The sequence below is a fragment of the Oratosquilla oratoria genome, chromosome 16 (assembly GCF_046742065.1).
Source record: "Oratosquilla oratoria isolate Oo_2021 chromosome 16, ASM4674206v1, whole genome shotgun sequence".
In the NCBI taxonomy this organism is placed as follows: domain Eukaryota; kingdom Metazoa; phylum Arthropoda; class Malacostraca; order Stomatopoda; family Squillidae; genus Oratosquilla; species Oratosquilla oratoria.
In genome coordinates this window covers 54,532,162-54,553,981 of record NC_134792.1, presented here as the reverse complement: position 1 = coordinate 54,553,981, position 21,820 = coordinate 54,532,162, and the positions used below count along the sequence as shown (strand labels likewise).

Sequence of the window (21,820 nt, the reverse complement as noted above, 5' to 3'; positions counted from 1 at the left end):
GAATAACACGAAAGCGCTTGGGAATTAATGTTTCCTTCCGGCTTCCTTTGTGGTTACCAGCAAAAACAAAATTATATATGTGTGTGTGTGTGTGTACGAGAATTTTTTCTTTTTGCCACACTTCTTTCAGACTAACTGTCAGGCATATTTACAGCAAGCATTTAGTGATCGATGAGGAACAAAGGTTAACTTTCCCGAAGTATTCAGTCCCTGTCATGAATTTCATTTCGAGATCCTGAAACTCAACCTCATCGAAAATAAGAGGACAGTCGGATCTCGAGACCAGACCTCGAGGCTGGAAACCGTGTGGAAGGAGGATCAAGTGCCACTCCACTTCTTTGAGGTGATCCTCGGGACCTGTTACTTGGTAGTTGCCAAGAGCGAGACAGTAACTTCATTTTTACAACAACCATATGCCCTCCTGTGATGGGCAGGGGATAATGACGACTGGAAACCCTTGGTCATAACCCACATGGAAGTGTAGGCCCAATGGTCGCCCTATGTGAGGACGAGGCATAACACAGCTCCCCGGTAGCTATGCCCCACCGTACCCAGCTGGGATGAATGAACGCATAACCAATCATACCTAGTTCCATTGACAAATCCTCCGCCAGTCAACAAGGAAACACGACCCAAAACAACACCACATCAAACTAGCTCATGAACTCCATCCGTAATGAACTCACATTTGCCAGAGTAAATTTCCCCTCACAATATTTTACGGGTTGTTAGACCTGACATTTTACACAGCACCCAGCAATAACGAATTGCTATCATCTAGTCCCCTTCAAACAATATCGACTCTACACCAAATCTGGAACAACAAAGCACCAATACCTCGTATCATCTGTACATAACTCCCTACAGAAAACTGGACCATAAACGGTGGATATATAGGATAGCGCGCTGCAGGGGCACGAGATATGGATAGAAGCGCTGGTAAGACGCAGGCCGTAACAACCAGGAACCAGTGATTGAAGAACCATCTACCAGAACTTGCATAAGAAACAACGGAGTTCCCGTCGATATTTGGAATCTGTGCCAACCACTTGTTCAGGTGCAGAAAGCAGTAGGTTATTTCCTCGTTCTGTGTTGCCTGACAAAGAAGATAAGCTATCTCCCGAACGGAAAAATATATACACGTAAAAGATAAATACTTGTTACCACGCAACCCTGGTCGTGCATAATGTCTGCCAATTTAGTGTCCTCGTCTACGCAGGCAGTTAGAAATTAGTCAGACGACGATAGACAGAAAATAAACTAAGTCTTGTGCTTTCTGTGCCTGGTGGCATTTTCCATTTCACTTCATCTTTTATTCATCTTAGCAAACCTCTTCGGGAAGGTGAATTGAGGAGCTCTATATGATGGATCGAAACCTCATGCAGATTGTTTATGTTTTGTTTTATTTCATTTGTTTTATTTGATTAAGTTTACTTCTCAATGTAATACACTTGTGGAGCGATTTTGTTATTTGTTTATAAGATCCAGTTCTAGAACGATTTTCCCGTTAGACCGTTCAATCCTGTCAGTTTCCGAAGGAAAGCCACTGAAATGTGTGGAGTCATTTGGCAGTAGATGAGATAAAACAGGGGAAGTACCTCCCAGTAGTATGTAGGGAGCCTGTCAAGGACCCCAGTGATGTTTTTAATTTTTCACTGACAGCGATCTCAGCGCTGTCAGTGTGGGCGAAAACACAAATATATATATATATATATATATATATATATATATATATATGTGTGTGTGTGTGTGTGAACATGGGTACGTGTGTTCACTTATGCAAAGTAGACCACATGGAAAAAAAAACTAACGAAGCACAGCGCTTTCGTATATTACTAAAGATGTATATACGAAAGCGCTCTGTTTCGAAAGTTTCTTTTTCCAAGTGGTCTACTTTGCATATGTATATATATGTTTATATATATATATATAAATATATATGTGTGTGTGTGTGTGTGTGTGTGTGCAAAGAAATCACAAAACACACGTGATAAACTGTTTTTGTAGAAACTACCAAGAAATTGAAAAAAACTGATACAGAACGTTTTCGTCTATGTAAGACATCTTCGAGATATATATATATATATATATATATATATATATATATATATATATATATATATATGTATATTGTGTGTGTGTGTGTTATGGAACAAATTACTAGTTGCAGTGAAATCTTTCAAATAATCAAATCGTGGTCGTGAAGGTTCGATCACGGTACCTTATGGTCATGTCTGCTACCATCTTAGGCAGAACGTCCGAAAGAATTGTTGCCAGAAATAAACTTTGAGCCAGGGAACGGGTCGACTGAAATCTAGTCCGTATACCTGGTGAACATGATTCCTAACGCGACCAGCTAGGCATAGTAGCATTTGAACGAGACTTTTTTTTTCGTTGTAACTATTATGGAATACGTAAGTGTGTGTGTGTGTGCACATATATACTGTATATATATGTGTGTGTGTGTCTGTGTGTTCTTTTGTCGCCATTTTGGGTTTATGATAGTCAACCAACTTCGCTTGTAAGGGATCTACAGATGTTTGTATTTGCACTCAAAACCACTCCTAGGCGGTCGTGAGTTAACGACCTGCCAGGTAGGAACACCCCAAGTATTTCAAGTACTTCACTGGCGACATTTAACCAGCGCCCCTTTCCTTGGGGAGTCGTGTCGCAGGTGCCTAAGATTTTTTTTTTTTTTTTTTTTTTTATCTCTCCAAGTTTAAACGAATGCCACGTTACTGTGGTCCGTAGGGGTGCCGTTGGTATACCGACCACAATGCGTGTTTACTACGCTTTTAGCCTCTTGGTGGACCTGTGCCAAAGGCATACGCGCGAGGCATGTACTGTACTCACGACCACTAAAGCCCACGCTTAAGGAGTTAAGAACTGAAGGAGTTTAAGGCTAATCTTGGTTAAACAGTTACTGGTTAGGCTAACCCCGGACGATTTTACTCGGATAATGGCCGTCTCGTAGGGCGTGATATTCGTCCCCTGACGGAAATAAAACTTATGAAAGAAATCCGCCAGAGGAATATATATATATATATATATATATATATATATATATATATATGATTATTATTATTATTATTTTTTCTCAGACATCGAGATAGAAAGTCTCATTTTCGCTGTTTGTGGATCTTTCGAATGAATAAAATCGCCAGACGGCGAATAGAAGAAAGTCTGTAATAACAATGGAAGGAAATGTGTGATTTAGCTTTACCTAATCGACTTATGTTAACCACAGTTAAGTATATCATGCTTTTTTTAACGGGAAGTAGGTTGCCTGTTTGTGTACAAAAAACGTACAAATGGTCAAAACTGGTTGTTGTTGTTGGGTATATGGTTTATGCTTTGCTATGTTTTGAGAGACAGAGAGAGGCAGGTCCTGATAAAATGTGACGTAGTTATAGACGTTACATAACGGTAATTTGATAACAGCCTTCCTTAACCCATACAGTGTGAGAAATGGAGGGGGAGTGGGGAGGTGAATTTCGTAAGCCTGTGTTAAGAGGGAAGGAGTGGGGGGGGGGGGAAGAAACGAGGTAATCTTCTATCTTATGAACTCGCTCCTTGGGTTTTTTGTGAAGTTTTTATGTCTGTCGTCAGGTGATTTTATTCATTTCTGCCTCCACCTCCCCTGGTACAGTGCCTCACCTGAGATACTTTGTTCTCTTGAAGAACAAGAAGTTCTGTGAGGTTCACGGGTGAAGAACTTCTGGGGTCCCGATCGGATGAAGATGCTTTCAGGGCGGAATCACTTCGCGCCTCACTGGGAAAAAAAAAAAAAAAGGCAACCCCATTGAAGTGGCATTGTGACGTCACTCGCACTGTGGCATCTTTGGGACCAAAATAATCGTAGCTACTTGCTCGTGGTTAGCATCGTGGCTTACCACACGTGATATCCCGAGTTCGCGCCACGTTCGTGGCGTGAAAGTTTTTCTTGACAAAACAAGCTGTAATTGTCTCCTTGAGCAAATGGGATGGTGTGTTTGTGTGTGTGTGTGTGAGACAACATTACCCATAGATCGAAATTACATAAGCTATAGCCTCTCATCCTGGAGGGTAATAGCTTACGGTCACTAGTCCATCACGTGATCCAAGGTCACGGTGAATCGGTCCACGCCAGAACGGCACCACGGAGATGGCCACTGACCAGCTGCCAATGGAAATGTCGCCAGTGGCAGATGGCTTTAGCCAGCTGGTAGGCGGACCCTCGGGAGGAATTTGCTTGGTCACCATCTGTACAGATTTTTTTGTTTTTTTGTTTTTTTGTAATAATAAAAATCCGTGGACTGTACTGAGGGAAGGAATTACACAGATGGTTGTGTTGACAGTGTTATGTGAATGGTAGTTTAAACCCATTAATGGATAACGACGTTAAGAAACTCATGCACAGACATTTACTGTCAACGTGGAAGTAGTTCAGTTAATACTGCCCGTTCCTGTTTGATGTCAAGTATTCGAGAGATAGGTAACTAAAAAATACCTGATATTGACATCACAGAAGAAGCCATAGTTACCAATAATAGAGGCCTGACCTTTGTCATTAGCGTCAAGAAGTTATCGTCCAGGTCAGGATTCCCGTGACGAAGCGTGTGGCATCGGATGAGACCGCAATTGGAGAATATGGATTAGCTGGAGGCGGTGACAGGGTGGACGGTACGCGACGGGCAAGGCAACCACGTAAGAACACACGAGACCATAGGTTCTCGACTTGGGAGTCCAAAGGTCTCCTAAGGACTCCCAAAAGGGCTAGTGAGTCCCCCAATGGAGCCTAAAGTCGAAAATTGTTTGATACCTAAGAGTCGAGAACCTCCAGAAGATTAGCAGGGAAGAGGATAGTAGACTCGTCATTGTCGCCGCATCAGCGTATCTCTGCAAGGCGGGGGAGGGGGAGGGGGGCTGCACCTGGCACCTGATGTATATATTTTTTCTTCTTCTTTATCTGACTTTGTTTTGGACCCAAAATTTTCCTGTCGCTTTCTTTGTACTTTATCATTGCAACTCATTGTAGTGTGTAACGCGATAATGTCACCCTTGAGAGAAGGGTAGAGAAAAGAGAGATGAGCTAAAGGTACTGTCTCTACAGAGAAGTAGGAACTCCTTGAATTGGCGAAGGTGGAGGAGGTCTTTCTTAGCTGAATAAAATCGTCTGGTGGAGGTCATAAGACATAAGCCTTGTCGCTATTAAAGGGTTATTTTACAGGATATGGAAGTTGAACGTCTGAGCATGATCCCGTTATTGTTCGGTTGATTAAGAAACACCAAGTTCAGGGGGACAAGGTTTACACAGGGCATGTAAAATAAATAAATAAATAAAAATAATAATAATAGTAAATGCTGTTCACAGTAGTTATATTAGTAGTAGTACTCTTGGCAGTGTTGGTATTTATATTGTAATCATAACGAGAACAACACCTGCTGTAGCTGCGGCAAATCCTTGAGATCGACGTCAAGTCTTGATTGGTGGGGTTCTCCTTCAAGTCGAAGTCCACAACACGAAAGCTCTTGTCTTTAGAGGGAACAAGAGCGTTCGAGCGTGTCACCCCAGAAGCCAAGTCAAACGAGGTCGCCTGACTTCTGAAGAGACCTTCATGAGTTCTTCCAGGTCGAGTCCCATCAGCGTGGTATTACGAGTCTAATGGATGGTCCCCCGTTTTGATGGTCACGTGAACTGGTCGTGACCCGTTTTAAAACAGAGACTGTTCTTAGTATGATGAAAATATATGTATACATATATTTTTACACCGGTCAGTGGATATCTTTGTGGCGTTCTGGCGTGACGTGATTCACAGTGGATGAAAGGGCATATTTTATATATCTTGATATATGGGTAAGGCTGTGACGCGCACGCACGCACACACACACACGTACAAGCTTGCACACATATACACTCGGGATATCACGTGTGGAAGACCACGATGCTAACCACGAGCAAGCAGCGATGTCTCTTTTGGCTCCACTGTAACTCTTCATTGCGTTGAGAGTAGCTTTCACCCATAAAAGAAAGTACGAGTGATTTACCGTCGTAGACTGTATGCGGTTCAGTCCAATGATCGTCTGTTGTTGGTAAATACAGATCTTGTTTCCATGGTAACAGAATCCTTACGACCATAAATCTCTTTCTTGTGTTTGATGTGGTAGTTTCCGCCTTGTTTGATATCACCCCAATTTTACCATTTAAGTGGCCGACTATATAAGAAGAAGAAACTCACGTAGATATTTGATGGCACCATTGCTCGCGCGTGCCTAGGAAAGAAATTAAACAATTGGTAAGAAACCCAGCTGATCGCGTTTTCTATGCGCGCACCGTTGTTTGCCTTTTTCTTTTCCTCTGGGAACGCCTGGCCGGACACCAGCGAATAAATACTGCATTTTAGAAGGATATGTGTTCCGTCAGGATATTTCCGGGACGGATGGTCACGAAAAAGGGCCGCGTGAGCAATGAGTTGGCGGCGCTAAAAAGCCAAAGAAGGTCATCAGCCTTCTGAACTAGGTCAATCTTTCCCTGTGCGTGGGTGATTGGGGAACGGATGCATCAAGTATGATTATCTTTGCCACACACACAGAGGGAATATGTCCCTATAAGTGCAACACTTTTCGACCATAAAATTTATTTTTGGCAACTACCAATGGACGGCCACCTGTGTATCAAATATCTCCCAGCTGATGAGACACACACATGGTTGGACACACGCACACCTGTTTATGTATACACACACACACACGCACACACACTGGATTTTCCCCCCACGTGAGAGGGGTAGCCGTGTCAAAGCTTGCTTTGAGTTTCTGCTGAGTAGTGGTACTGAGGGGGGTGGTGTAAAATCTGGACTCCCAAGTGATTACACTGGGTCATGAAAATCGTGTGCGATAATGATTGGTGTGTGGTTAAAAATAAGACAATATGTCACGGGTGATTTAACGAAGGAAATGGAGTCTTACAGGGAAGTTTTTTTTCCTCCTTTCACTTGATTATGACATTTATGGATCATTTCGTGACTGAAGAGGGGCGAGTGTGGTTGAAGTACGTTTGAATATGTTGGCGACAGGGATTTGTCATCCGATGGGAAGAGGAATTGGAGGTGAACAGCAAGATCAATTCAACCAAGACAGAATAAGGTTTTGACTAAGAACCACGGAGATCATGAAGAACATAACTTGGATGATCACTCAATTAGACGGTCCGTGCAGTTTGAATACCTTGAAGGTAATGAAAAAGTTCTCAGGTGGAAAGGCAACAGAGGATGATATAAACTAGATTGTGTTATGAAGGATGAAAAGAGGAACACGCACACACACACACACACACACACACACACGCACGACTCGATGGCGCAGTGGGTAAAGTACTCGGCCGCCACTACGGCGGTCCTGGTTCGAATCTCGCCCAGGGCTGAAATAATTTCAGTGTCGCTGCGCGGTGAGTCGTTACTCCAACTCACGTGGGCGGGGAGTTGGACATGTGCGTGCGTGTAAGGTCACAGCATTACCCATAGATCGGTCATATATGAGCTCAGAGCTCTCTTCCGGGAGGGAAATAGCTGTCGATGACGAGATCCAAGACCACGGTGAAACACACACACACACACACACACACACAGGCATGCAGATACTAATGCAGATACTGCGAGAGAAACGGGGATGGGGGGTGGGGTGGGCATGTAGACATGAAGCAGACGAAGGAGGGGTAGGGGTGGGAGGGAGAGGGGGGGTCGTCTCCGCTTGAGGAGATGAAGCTAAACTTAGCTGTCTCCTTCCTCATGGGTCTCCTCCTGAAGGTCGCCGGGTTGAAGGGTCCACGTGGAGACGTGGTCTCCTGCTGGAAGAGAAGCGGTTCTGTACTTGGAGACATATTGGACCATAGGGGCTGGGAAAAGAGATATTTATTATTATTATATATATATATGTATATTTATATATATATATATATATATATATATATATAATATAATATATATATGTTTTTTTTTTTCAGAGTATAGTTGTTTGTCGTCTAGAAATTACCGAGTGAATTGAGTCCGTAGGGGTGTCTCTAAAGTTTCGAAAATATTGACTACTTGAAACTTAGTCAATATTTCAGGCTACGCTATTTGAAAAAAATAAGTAAATAAAAGGAGAGGGGCAGGGATAGATAGAGTTTTTTTGCACAGTGACTATTGTATATCAATGGACTTTCCTTTGCCACATGGCAGAGCGTTTATTTATTTATTTATTTATCATTATAATTTTCGCATCCGACCTAGTTATGGACCAAAAGGTCTCCTATCGGCAGGCTCCTCCTTTGTAATCCTTTGTGTTCTGCAGGTTCAGCTTTCGTTTTATGCATTGTATTAATTGGTCAGCCAATATTGCCATGGTAGCTGTTGACACCGATGGCATTGTTGTCGTTATTGTTGCCATTATACATGATGTTACCGTTACTCTTTTTATTACCATTGTCGTTATTGTTATCATCATCATCATCACTGCAGCTGTTGTCGTTATTGTTGTCATTATCTGTGATGTTCCCGTTGCTCTTGTTATTACCATTGTCGTTATTGTTATCATCATCATCACTGCAGCTGTTGTCGTTATTACTGCCGTTATTGTTGTTATTGCCATTATTGTTCTTCCCCTTGTCGTCGTCTCTGTTGCTGCCGGTGATTGTGATTATTTCATTGTCACCAAGGAGTAAATCCTTCGCTCTCACAAAAGTCCTCCACTCAATTTATATTGTGATCGTGTCTTGTGTGTGCTGACAGTCCTGGACATTCCCCAAGTCCATGTTTACATCCAGCATCACGCCTTTAGGGCAGCGGTGCCCTTAATACCCCTTGATATGTCAGAAAATTTTCTTATACCCACATCCAATACAAATACAATGCAAAACGTATGGAAAGGATTAGTGATACAAAGCTTGCTTTGCTTTCTCATTGTAAATATACGGTACCATGCATTGTGTAATAGATTTCTTGAATAAAGAAGTAATATGTGAGTGTTCTGTTATCCTTTAGAGGGGATGGGGTTATCCTCATTCGAATGAAATCACTTGCCGACGCCAGAAAAAATACATTAAATTGCGAGAAAAATATTCTGGCATTTGGTACACATTGTGGTTGTGTTTTGTTAGATATAGTATATCAGAGAAAGGCTTGAGTCCCTCACCCTTCTTGCTTTCTTGCCCTCAAGGGAAGAGATCATATATGGGTGGGAATTGTGACATGAAGGTGGATGAGGGAGGGAGTTCCGAGCCTCGAAGGAAGAGAGGGGATTAACCGAATGCTTAGAAGAGTAGGAAAATAAATAGTAACAAAGAGATCATACCGTTTTCAGCTTTGGCTGCTATGAAATAGATTCACCTCGGTCTCTTCATCCCACACTCGCCAACCGCCACTTGTTCTGGCGTTTGGGCCCAGGACATAAAAACCCACCTCTGGGATTGGTGGTGGTTTATGTCCTGGGTCAATTCCCAGAGGTGGGTTAACGTCCTGGGCCAATTACTGAAGTGGGTTAACGTCCTGGGCCAATTCCCGGAGGTTGGTTTATACCCTGGGCCAATTCCCAGATGTGGGTTTATGCCCTGGGCCAATTCCCAGAGGTGGGTTTATGTCCTGGACCAATTACCAGAGGTGGATTTTATGTCCTGGGCCAATTCCCAGAGGTGGGTTTATGTCGTGGGCCAATTCCCAGAGGTGGGTTTATGTCCAGGGCCAATTCCCAGCGGTGGGTTTATGTCCAGGGCCAATTCACAGAGGTGGGTTAACGTTCTGTGCCAATTCCTGAAGTGGGTTTATTTCCTGAGCGCAAACGTCAGGATAAGTGGTGGTTGGCGAGTGTTGCATTAAGAGACCGAGGTGGACTGGTTTTGTGTGTGTACATGTACGATTTGTTTACCGGGAACATTATTTATTTATTTATTCATTTTTCAGACTACGGTGCTTGTTTGTCTGCATCCTCCTGCTCGCGTCAGTGTTGAAGGTAAGTGTTTTACAATTTCCTTTGGGTAAAATCTGATACAGTAGATCACGGATGTAAGAGGGCCAAGAGCAGCCCTGTAGCACTCCATAAGAATGTGAGAATTGAGGAGATTGCGAGAGACCATATGACCTACACTAGGCAGTTCCATGCCCTTTACCACGTCTACAAACGGAGATAAAACCTGCCTCTGTGGTGTGATCAACCTCAAGGGGTGATAAAATTATCTCTGGGAAGAATTTGGACGGTTGTGTTATGTAACTGCTGGTCTTTGTTATCACCAGCTGACTGGTGGAAGAGGCGAAGAAGAGCCGTTCTTTGTCTTTTCATGTGATAGTTCCACGGAATTGAATAAAATCGATTGGCACCAGCAAAAACAAGGAAAATTGCCAGATGCAATGGAAGGGTGTACAGTGACGACCTGAATTTGGCTGTCTGCGCGCAGCTGTGCAGTGTGACGACATTTGTCGTAGCTTGTACACCTTTGAGGGGTTCGTCGTAGCCTAGTGATACAATTCTTCATTCTGGTTTCATTATTATTATTATTATTGAAAGTAATAATATTATTATTGTTATTGCTGTTGTTATTATTATTGCTTTTATTATTTATTATTATTGCTTTTATTATTTATTATTATTGCTTTTATTATTTATTATTATTGCTTTTATTATTTATTATTATTGCTTTTATTATTTATTATTATTGCTTTTATTATTTATTATTATTGCTTTTATTATTTATTATTATTGCTTTTATTATTTATTATTATTGCTTTTATTATTTATTATTATTGCTTTTATTATTTATTATTATTGCTTTTATTATTGCTTTTATTATTTATTATTATTGCTTTTATTATTTATTATTATTGCTTTTATTATTTATTATTATTGCTTTTATTATTTATTATTATTGCTTTTATTATTTATTATTATTGATATTTTCATGCAGACGTGTAGAATCAATGAACTCAAAGATACGTAATACATCTCGATAGATGATTGTATTGTGCAAAGGGACTGTTCCTTGATGGTCGTCTGGGTAAAGTGCCTCGTCAACAAAAAAACGAATCGCCATGTGACGTAATGTCGCCACGTAAGGTAGTGGGAGGAGCTACGCGACTACGCATTACTTATTCAACGCTGATGTGTGTGCGTTTATATTTATATATATTTATATATATATAATTTTTTTATTATTCTGTCGACATGGTCTGCCACACAAAGTCGTCGTGTATACAAATGCGAACGAATTTTGATTAATGTTGTTCATTTTTTTAATGTCCTGATTTATAACGGTATGTGGCCTCTTGTCCTATTTTAACATGAGATGTCCTATTTTTATATAAATTATTTGGTTTTGGCTTTTTCTGTTGTGGCCAGTTTTTGCACATAGGCCGTCCTTACCCACTGCAGTCCTATAATTCATTTTGCCCTTCTCTCTCTCTCTCTCTCTCTCTCTGACGCATGTCAGGCGACCTGCGTCATACCATGACGTAATAGGCAGAAATAAGATGACCTTGGTGATTCTGGTCACGTGGTTTGGAGAGGGGGCGGGGGTGGGGGGGCCGTCGTGTCGGTCAATAAGAATTGTAGCTTAGTGATACGTAGATAAGATGGACCTCTCATCTATGGGTAGGACCAAGCCCAACTCCCAGTCTGTGCTGTAAAAAAAATGGCCGACAGCTGTTACAAAATTGTAATACAAGTTACTTTTTTTTATCTGTCGCCAGTCTAGATAGTATAGTTTGGAATTAGAATATACGTATATAAGCGCACACACACTAGACACTGCGAGATACAAAGACGGGACAACACGAACATAACTCCCGTTCCCGTAAGATACAAATAGGTAAAACACACACACACACACACACACACACACCCCATAGGTGATTTATTTTAAGGTTAGAATATACAAAGTATCTCATAAATAGTTCCCAAAAATGGCTAGAAAGTCTTAATATAAGGAAAAATCCTGTAAAACGCTTAATTAAACAAATCTACTTGTTCTTCCTTTTACACGAGAATGTCGACAGACTACCACATATTCTAAGAATTTCACATAGCATTTAAGAACTCTAGTTATTTAAAATTCTTTTAATTAAAAAATCCACTGAAAACGAGGAAGGGTGCGTATATTCAATTCCAAGTAAAAGTTGCGACAAGTGCTATATTGGGCAGATTATAAAAGTATGAAAAAAAACACAAATCAAACGTCAGAAGTGGACAAATGTCTAGCGCGTCATTTGTTCACTTAAGTGATTCCAACCATTATATTAATCGAAAAGAGGCTCAAAAAGAGTTAGAAGTAAATAAAAATTGAATAGGAATATAATAGAATTCAGTCTGATCAAGGATGTATTTGTCAATACTTAGATTTAAGCTAAGGATTGTAAAAAAGGACAATTTAATCATTACAAGAGTGATTTCCCGACCAACGTTCCACAGTTCCTTCACCGTATCACACAGATTTTATATACTCGATTATTCAGTCTAAAGACCTTGAAAATGTCTGAATAGACGAAAGCGCTCGGTTTAAATTATATTATTTTTCTTTGAGGATTTCTGGACACACATACGCGCGCGCACACACACACACACACACATATATATATATATATATATATATGTATATATATGCAGGCCTCATGGGTTCTATGCCCATCCCAAGAGGAATTTGGTCACATTTAACCTTTAAGTCCCGAAGTCAACCTCTACGACGCGATAGTGTTCCCACCACATAGGATAGAAGCGCTGGGGCTCTCGGTCAGCCATCAGCTTCGATCTCCACTCCCCCCCCCCATCCCCCCTCTGACCTGTGGTTGGTTACGTATCTTTGGTCCTTGGGTCGGTGACATAATGTGAGGCCCCCTCTTTCTCTCTCTCTCCTTCCTTCCCTCTCCCTCACCCCTCTCTTTCTCTCCCTCCCATCTCTCTCCTGCTCCCTCCCTTTCCTCTCTCTCTCCCTGCCTCCCTCCTCTCTCTCTCTCTCTCTCTCTCTCTCTCTCTCTCTCTCTCTCTCTCTCACTCTCTCTTGGGGAGGGAGTGCGCAGTGGGAGCTCTTTCCACCCCCACCCCCCATCACCCCATTTTTTTCTATGAGAACTTTTCTAGATATGAATAGATTAGATATTGTGGGCCACATTTTGAGCGTCCTCCGATGCACGCTTTTGCGTCGCATCTTATGCAAAGACAGAGGAGGAGGAGGAGGAGGAGGGAGAGTGTGATGCTTACTCAGCATCATCCCGTTAACCTTGTCTTGCTATAACAGCATAGCACAGTTTTCAGAAAGGTTCGGTCAAGAGGGGCAAGGATGGATTGTCGTGAACGAAGTGTTTTGGAAGGCGAAGCATGTGCATGGGATGACTTTTTTGTCATTTTCCTCTCTCCTACTCTTTGTTCCTCAATATTTGATATATCATGTTGAAAATTCTAATGTCGTTTATATTTTTGTATAAAGCGAGGAGCCTATATATATATATATATATTAGTGGATCCAGGAAGAATATTTTCTTGTTGACAGACGAGATTAAATAATATTGCTGTTTCTGCATTATTTATCTTTTTGTTAAGAACTTCAATTTCTCTTGCTAATTTACGGTGTTGGACTGATAGTTTGCTGAGTAGCTGTCCGTATGAGGTTGCAACGTTTCGGTCTTCTCTGTAGACCATCTTCAGGCTAATTGTTTGGGTGTGTGTGTGTGTGTGATGTTTATATACTATTTTATTTCTGATTGTTTGGGTGGTGTCGTGTGAAGCGATCATCCTGATTGGCTGCTGCGTAGTCATCAGGAATCACTGGGAGAGGTGAGGTCAGGTCCGCTTGTGGGATGGGAGAATCTGGAGGTCTATACTATGTATGTTCATGGTTGGTTTTAATTTTGCTATATAAATTGCTTCAATAAATGCTAATCTGCGGGAGTCTCTTTCTCTGTCTATTATTACTGTTCCTTCTTCTAAGTTTTGACGGGTGAGGGAAGTATTATGTTTGGTGTTATAGTGATTCTTTATGGATCCATGTTGTAGGTGGCAGGTCAAACGTCTTGTAAGTTTAGTCCTCGTCATTCCAATGTATGTTTGAGACCCACAGTTCTCAATGGTACAGTTATGTTGGTAAATGACGTGATTATCTTGTAAAGACGATGTCGATTTGGGAGGGCGGTTTCTCAGTAAAAGTTGTGACGTCTTTCGGGTCTTGTAGTCACAACTTTTACTGAGAAACCGCCCTCCCAAATCGACATCGTCTTTACAAGATAATCACGTCATTTACCAACATAACTGTACCATTGAGAACTGTGGGTCTCAAACATACATTGGAATGACGAGGACTAAACTTACAAGACGTTTGACCTGCCACCTACAACATGGATCCATAAAGAATCACTATAACACCAAACATAATACTTCCCTCACCCGTCAAAACTTAGAAGAAGGAACAGTAATAATAGACAGAGAAAGAGACTCCCTCAGATTAGCATTTATTGAAGCAATTTATATAGCAAAATTAAAACCAACCATGAACATACATAGTATAGACCTCCAGATTCTCCCATCCCACAAGCGGACCTGACCTCACCTCTCCCAGTGATTCCTGATGACTACGCAGCAGCCAATCAGGATGATCGCTTCACACGACACCACCCAAACAATCAGAAATAAAATAGTATATAAACATCACACACACACACACCCAAACAATTAGCCTGAAGATGGTCTACAGAGAAGACCGAAACGTTGCAACCTCATACGGACAGCTACTCAGCAAACTATCAGTCCAACACCGTAAATTAGCAAGAGAAATTGAAGTTCTTAACAAAAAGATAAATAATGCAGAAACAGCAATATTATTTAATCTCGTCTGTCAACAAGAATATATATATATATATATATATATATATATATATATATATATATATATATATATACACACACACACACAATGAAAACACCAGGAACGTGTTCACAAATGTGTAAGAAACCACTAGGAAAAGTAAATTAACGAAGCAGAACGCTTTCGTATAATTACACTGAAGATGTAATTATACGAAAGCGCTCTGCTTCGCTACTTTACTTTTCTAGTGGTTGCATATATATATTATATATATATATATATATATATATATATATACTGTATATTGGTAAGGTGTTGGGGTTAATTCCAGAAACAATAAGACCAAAATGGAACTCGACTTTGGTCTAATAAAAATACTTCTTTTACTGTTCCCTAGGTTAACTTCATCACTCTACTGTCTTCTATATTTTAACATGTACTCGTATATAGACTGAACTTAGCAGGTACGGACCGGCATAGTTGTCGAACTACCAGACTGTCGGTCGATATGGGTAGTTATCAAATTTGGTCAGAGTTAACTACGTCACTCAAGGAGTCGGTTGAATAGTCATTTCCACACTTACAAAGGATTACAAAGGCTGAACATGCCGACAGGAGACCTTTTGGTCCATAACTAGGTCGGATGCGAAAAATTATAATAATGATAAATATAAAATAAATAGAAATTATAATAATAGAAATAATGATCAAATAAATGCATTGATGTAGTTAAATAATAAACAAACAGGTAAATAACTGTGGAGTTGACGTAATGAATCGAGATTAACCTAACCCTTTAACGGTTAAGGCTTAACCTTCATATGTAATGATTCTAGTTTATTGTTCCACTGTAGTCTCCGCGTGCAAATAGAAAGGTTAGATAACTCTGGGTAGGGATGGCAGGTGGTAAGAGAAATAGAACCTCCTAGTGTAGGCCATATGGTCTCTTGCAGTCTCTTCCATTTCTTACATTCTTACGTGTGTGTTGAGTTAGAGCGATTGTCAGCTCAACCAACCCCAAGAGGGATAGGCCGGTTCTGGTAGGGGACCATGTAGGTCGACCGCGCTCCAGGCCACTCGAAGTCGCGAGATCGAAGTCTTTTAGCGAAAAGAGATATGGTTACCCGCTTGTGCTTCTTCAAGCGCCTTCAGGGGGAAGGGGCCCGTAGGGGTAAGGTCCTTGAGGTTGACCTAGGTCGGGGACTGGTAGAGGAGTCCTTGCAACTCCCTCCCGGGCGGGCGGGGAGTTGGGGGAGTGTTAAAGTGTCACCCGGTATGAAAGGGGCTCGCTCACACACACACACACACACACACACACACACACACACACACGACTCGATGGCACAGTGGTTAGAGTTCCCGGCCGCCACTACGGCGGTCCGGGTTTGAATCCCCCCCGGGGGTGAAATAATTTCAGTATCGCTGTGCTGCGAGCCGTTACTCCAACTCATGGGCGGGGAGTTGGGTGTGTCAGAGCCTTAACCATAGATCGGTCATAGGTGAGCTCAGAGCTCTTTTCCGGGAGGGAAATAGCTGTCGAACACGAGTCCAACACGTGATCCAAGACCATGGTGTACCCGTATTGAAGGGGTCACTAATAATATTCCCCTTCCTCTATCAGCTGAATAAAATCGCCTGACGACATAAACCAGAATAAATTATATATGAGGTTTCGTCATGTCTGCTCCGTGATGATTGGGGTTAACTTGGAGCCAATAATTCGAGGAGGACAGTAATTGTCCTCCTGTCGTCACGGATCTTTGGCTCCTTAAGAAAGGGGGGGGGGGATTGGGTGGTGTGCGTGTGGGGGGAGGGGGAAGGGGGGGGCACCGCATGACGAAGTCTGGAGTATTCTTCGACTTCGGGGAAGTTGGGTTTCTTGGGCGGACAGCAGAGGATCAAGAAGGAGGAGGAGGAAAAGGAAGACACACACAAACCCAAAGAGGAGGAGGAGGAGGAGGAAGAAGAAGACACAGACAAACCCAAATAGGAGGAGGAAGAAGAGGACACACACAAACCCAAAGAGGAGGACACACACAAATCCAAAGAAGAGGAGGAGGAGGAGGACACACACAAACCCAAAGAGGAGGAGGAAGAGGACACACACATACCCAAAGAAGAGGAGGAGGAGGACACACACAAACCCAAAGAGGAGGAGGAGGACACACACAAACTCAAAGAGGAGGAGGAGGACACACACACAAACCCAAAGAGGAGGAAGAGGACACACACAAACCCAAAGAGGAGGAGGAGGAAGAGGAGGACATACACAAACCCAAAGAGGAGGAGGAGGAGGACACACACAAACTCAAAGAGGAGGAGGAGGAGGAGGAGGACACACACAAACCCAAAGAGGAAGAGGAGGACACACACAAACCCAAAGAGGAGGAGGAGGAAGAGGAGGACACACACAAACCCAAAGAGGAGGACACACACAAACCCAAAGAGGAGGAGGAGGAAAGGTAGGACACACACAAAACCAGAGAGGAGGAAAATAATGAAGTGGAGGAAAAGGAAGACACAAAGCCAAAGAGGAAGAGGAAAAGTAGGACACACAAACTCAAGGAGGAGGGAAATGAAGAGGAAAAGGAGGGCACACACAAACCCAAGGAGGAGGAAAATAGAAATGAAAAAAATGAAAAAAAAAGAGGATGAGGAAGAAGAAGAGGAAAAAGGAGGACACAAAAACTCGGAGGAAAATGAAAAAAGAGAATGAGTAGGAGAGAGGAAAATGAGGATTGTCTTGTTCTTCGTCACCGATGACCAGTGCTTCTGTCCTTGGAGGACAAAGTCCCGCCGAGGAGGTGCAGTCATAATCATCATCATTATATCACTACCGTCATCATCATCATCATCATTATGACCGTCATCATCATATCATTGTGGTCGTCGTCATTATTATTATTATTTATTATTATTATTATTTTGTTATTATTTTATTATTATTATTATTATTATTTTATTATTATTTATTATTATTATTATTATTATTTTATTATTATTATTATTATTATTATTTTATTATTATTATTATTATTATTATTTATTATTATTATTATTATTATTATTATTATTATTAATAATAATAAATAATAATAATAATAATAATAATAATAATAATTAATAATTAATAATAATAATAATAATAATAATAATAATAATAATAATAATAATAATAATAATAATAATAATAATAATAATAATAATAATAATTATATTATTTTATTCTGGAGAGAGAGAGAAAGAGCGAGACCTAGTGATGAGCGACGACCCAGAAGCGTCGCGAGATCGTTGTCGCCGTCGACGTCCCGTCCCTTGGGTTCTCCTCCTCCTCCTCCTCCTGCCGGAATACAGGTTTGGGCCGGATCAGGAACAGGTTACCACCATTAATGAGCGCCACTGCGCCTCCTCCATTACCTCTTCATCATCCTCATCCTCTTCCATATTCTCTTCGTTATCCTCGTCCTTTGCCTCCTCCTCTTCCTCCTCCACCTCCCTAGCCTTCTCCTCCTCCTCCTCCTCCTCAGCCTCAGCCTCCTCTTCCTCTTCCTCCTACTCCTTAGCCTCCTGTTTTTGTCTCCTCCTCCTCCTATTGCCTCTTCATCCTTTTCCTCATCGTCCTCCTCCTCCTCCTTTGCCTCCCCCCCCTCCTCCTCCAGTCCCTCGCCAGTACCACATGGTTGTATTGCTGTGGTGATGTAATACACCGACCAGCCAGCCAACCGGGAAAAGAACAAATTACGAGATGTCGAAAGACATCAACACATACATATCGGCTCCACGGTGCAGTGGTACCGTTCTTAACCGCAAATTTAGGGATCCGAGTTCGAGTTCCGCCCTGGGCTGAAAAAAAATTGCACTACGAGCCGGCACCGTAACTCTGGTGGGCAAGAAATTCTGTGTGTGTGTTTTTAAGGTGACAACATTACCCATAGATCGGGTCATTTTTGAGCTCTGAGCTCGCATCTGGGTAATAGCTGTCGATCACGAGCCCAACACGTGATCCAAGACAGTGCCGAATCGTACAAAGTTGTGGAATACTTCGGCGAAGGAAGTTGGGATTACAGGATTGCGACTTTATAGATAGTATGATATATATAATATGGAGTTGTGGAATACTTCGGCGAAGGAAGTTGGGATTACAGGATTGCGACTTTATAGATAATATCATATATATAATATGAAGTTGTGGAATACTTCGGCGAAGGAAGTTGGGATTACAGGATTGCGACTTTATAGATAGTATGATATATATAATATGATTATATAGTGTATTATTTTGTTTATTTCACCTCCATCACTTTCAGTTCCCGTTGTCTCTCCGTAATTACTGGTTGAATTCAGTTTACTGTTCCCTTATATTGTTTTGTATTTCTTCTTTCACTTTCAACTTTCCCTCACTTAAGTATGTCTTCCACCATATTTTCTGTAGCAAGTAAATAATGATTCTCGATGGGGTGAATTAAACGTGTAATATTCTAATTTCTTCCCAATTATATACACTTGACTTGTCAGTTTACATCAAGGGACTCCCCGCCTGGGATCCTCAATCTACTCACTAAGCCAATTCTGTTTCGACGTCACTAATTTGCACATCCAATAATATTTACTCCAAAAGCGTGACTTTTCTCCCGTGTACCAATATTTTTGTTCTCCACCCTTCTCAAATAAGACTGTTACGTCACAAAATTCTCGATATCGATGCAGGAAGGGCTTAGTTTACATGTTGTCACACCAGCATTAAAATCTGTTCCCTAGCGGTTGTTTAACAGCTTTAGACGGGGAGCGGTATGCAACTCCTTGGCGGCTTATATTTGGAAAACATCATACACAAAATAAAATTCTCGTCACCTACCCCTCAGTCTACCTTATTTGTCTACCTTTATCTACCAGCCTCTTACATTTATTTATTATAATTTATCATTATTCTTTTTTTTATTTTTATTTTTTTTATTATGAAGTATTGTTATTTTTCTCTTTGTCGCTCTTCAATGTGTTGCGTCACTCCGCATTCGCAGTGGAATGGGAGAGTGTGGAAGAGTGGATTTGGACAAGGATTTCCTTTGGAGATCGTTGTTTTGGGTCAAAGGATTACAAAGGCGGAGCATGCCGACAGGAGACCTTTTGGTCCATATCTAGGTCGGATGCGAAAAAAAAAAAAAATAAATAAAAGCTATAATAATGTAAATAACAAATAAAATACATAAATAAATGCATAGGTATAGTTTAATAATAAACAAACAGGTTAATAGTAAATAATAATAAATTGACATATAACTAATAATAAATGAAAATCAAACAGACAAATGATAACAATACAAAAACAAATAATATAGAATTAATTATAATCATTACAGCATCTTGCTTAGGTGTTTATATAAATGATTCTTAAAGCTTCGAACTGAACTACATTGCACTACCTGTGCAGGAAGTTTATTCCATTCATCAACTACACGGTTGGCGAAGTTGTTTCTACCTACTTCCAAATTGAATCTATTTCCGGACAGTTTGAGACCATTGTTTCTTGTCTGATTCTCATTCAATGTGAAAATTTTGTCACTTTTGATGTTGTCAATTCCCTTTAAAATCTTAAAAACCTGTATCAAGTCACCTCTGAGTCTACGCTTTTTTAGGGAAAACAGATTCATATGTTTTAGTTGATTTTCGTATGATTTATTTTTGATATTTGGAATCAGTTTTGTGGCTCGCCGTCGTACTTTTTCCAGTATGTCAATGTCTTTAATGAGATTCGGTGATCATACGGTAACAGCATATTCCAAATGTGCATTTATGTACATTTATGGCAAATATCTTGAACTTGTTATAGAAGGGCAAATGGTCCTTCTAATAGAGTAAGCAATTAGACATATATATATATATATATATATATATATATATATATATATATATATATATTGTGTGTGTGTGTAATGTATATGTATGTATATTTATATATGTGTGTGTGCGCGCGCGTGTGTATTTATATATGTGCGTGTGTGTATGTATATATGTTTATATATATGTGTATATATATGTATATATATATTATATATATATATATTATAATATATATATCTATATATATTATATACTTATACACACACAAATAATCGATCTCACACAAGTTATGAGAATTGCAGTGTGAGAATTGAGTCTTCTTAATATAAAAGGGATGCAATTGAAACAACCTTCCCGGGGCTCAGGTTAAATTTCCAAAGTGAAGAGTGGAAACGGTGTCTGTATAGTAATTGGCAATAATCTAAAATGTTCATACAGGCTGTAAACTGCATAAGGTCTATAGTCAGCGTTTGAGGGACTGATAATGGAACCCTTACGGATAAGAGTCGCGAATCTTTTAGGGACCAGTTCAAGAAATGAAAGTATCACATTGTTTTACAAAATCTTGTTTCTGTTCCCAACGATAGATCTATCAAAATTTATGACGCCACCATTTTGGTGTAATGCTTTTCTCAAGGAGGGCATCCCTGGGCATTGTCGTTGAAATATAAGATAAATGAATAGATAAAAAAGGACTGAGCGTATTATCTGACTTAAAAAAATCTAGTCGTTAAGAACATTTATAGATGTCATAGTGGATAACCATCGATGGAGCCTAATTAAAAAAATTAGAAAAATAAAATAAAATTACGGTTTACTTGTGAGAGAGACGAGAAGGTAATTGCATCGTATACAGACGAAGACAAGAAGAAAGCGAAGCGAGCACCAAAACGACAAGAAAAAGGAGCTTCTGTTGTTGTAGGGAGATATTAGATTTATGTGCATGTGACTTAGATGCGGCATAGATACGAATTATAAAGTATCTAGAAAATAACTTAGATTGTACAGATAGGGCTTGGAATACAAAAACATAATAGATAAACAAATAAAAAAAATGAATAAAAGCTTAGCCCAGCGTAATCGCGCGGAAGTCTACGGGAATTAACATTCCACTGAAGATCGGAGCTGACGTCACTAGAGGAAAGAAGGGAGAGGTGTGATGTGATAGACAAGAGGACCTAAAGATGG

The 21,820-nt window shown here is 40.6% G+C and overlaps 1 protein-coding gene across 1 annotated transcript in view; it reads left to right on the top strand.

The window, feature by feature from the left end:
• Positions 1-21,820, top strand: part of Cbs (Cystathionine beta-synthase) — a 168,668-nt gene that overhangs the window by 55,329 nt on the left and 91,519 nt on the right. Inside the window, exon 2 of the mRNA XM_076199885.1 lies at positions 9,915-9,963. The gene's annotated coding sequence lies outside the window, so the exon portion shown is untranslated. The remainder of the gene's footprint in view (positions 1-9,914; positions 9,964-21,820) is intronic.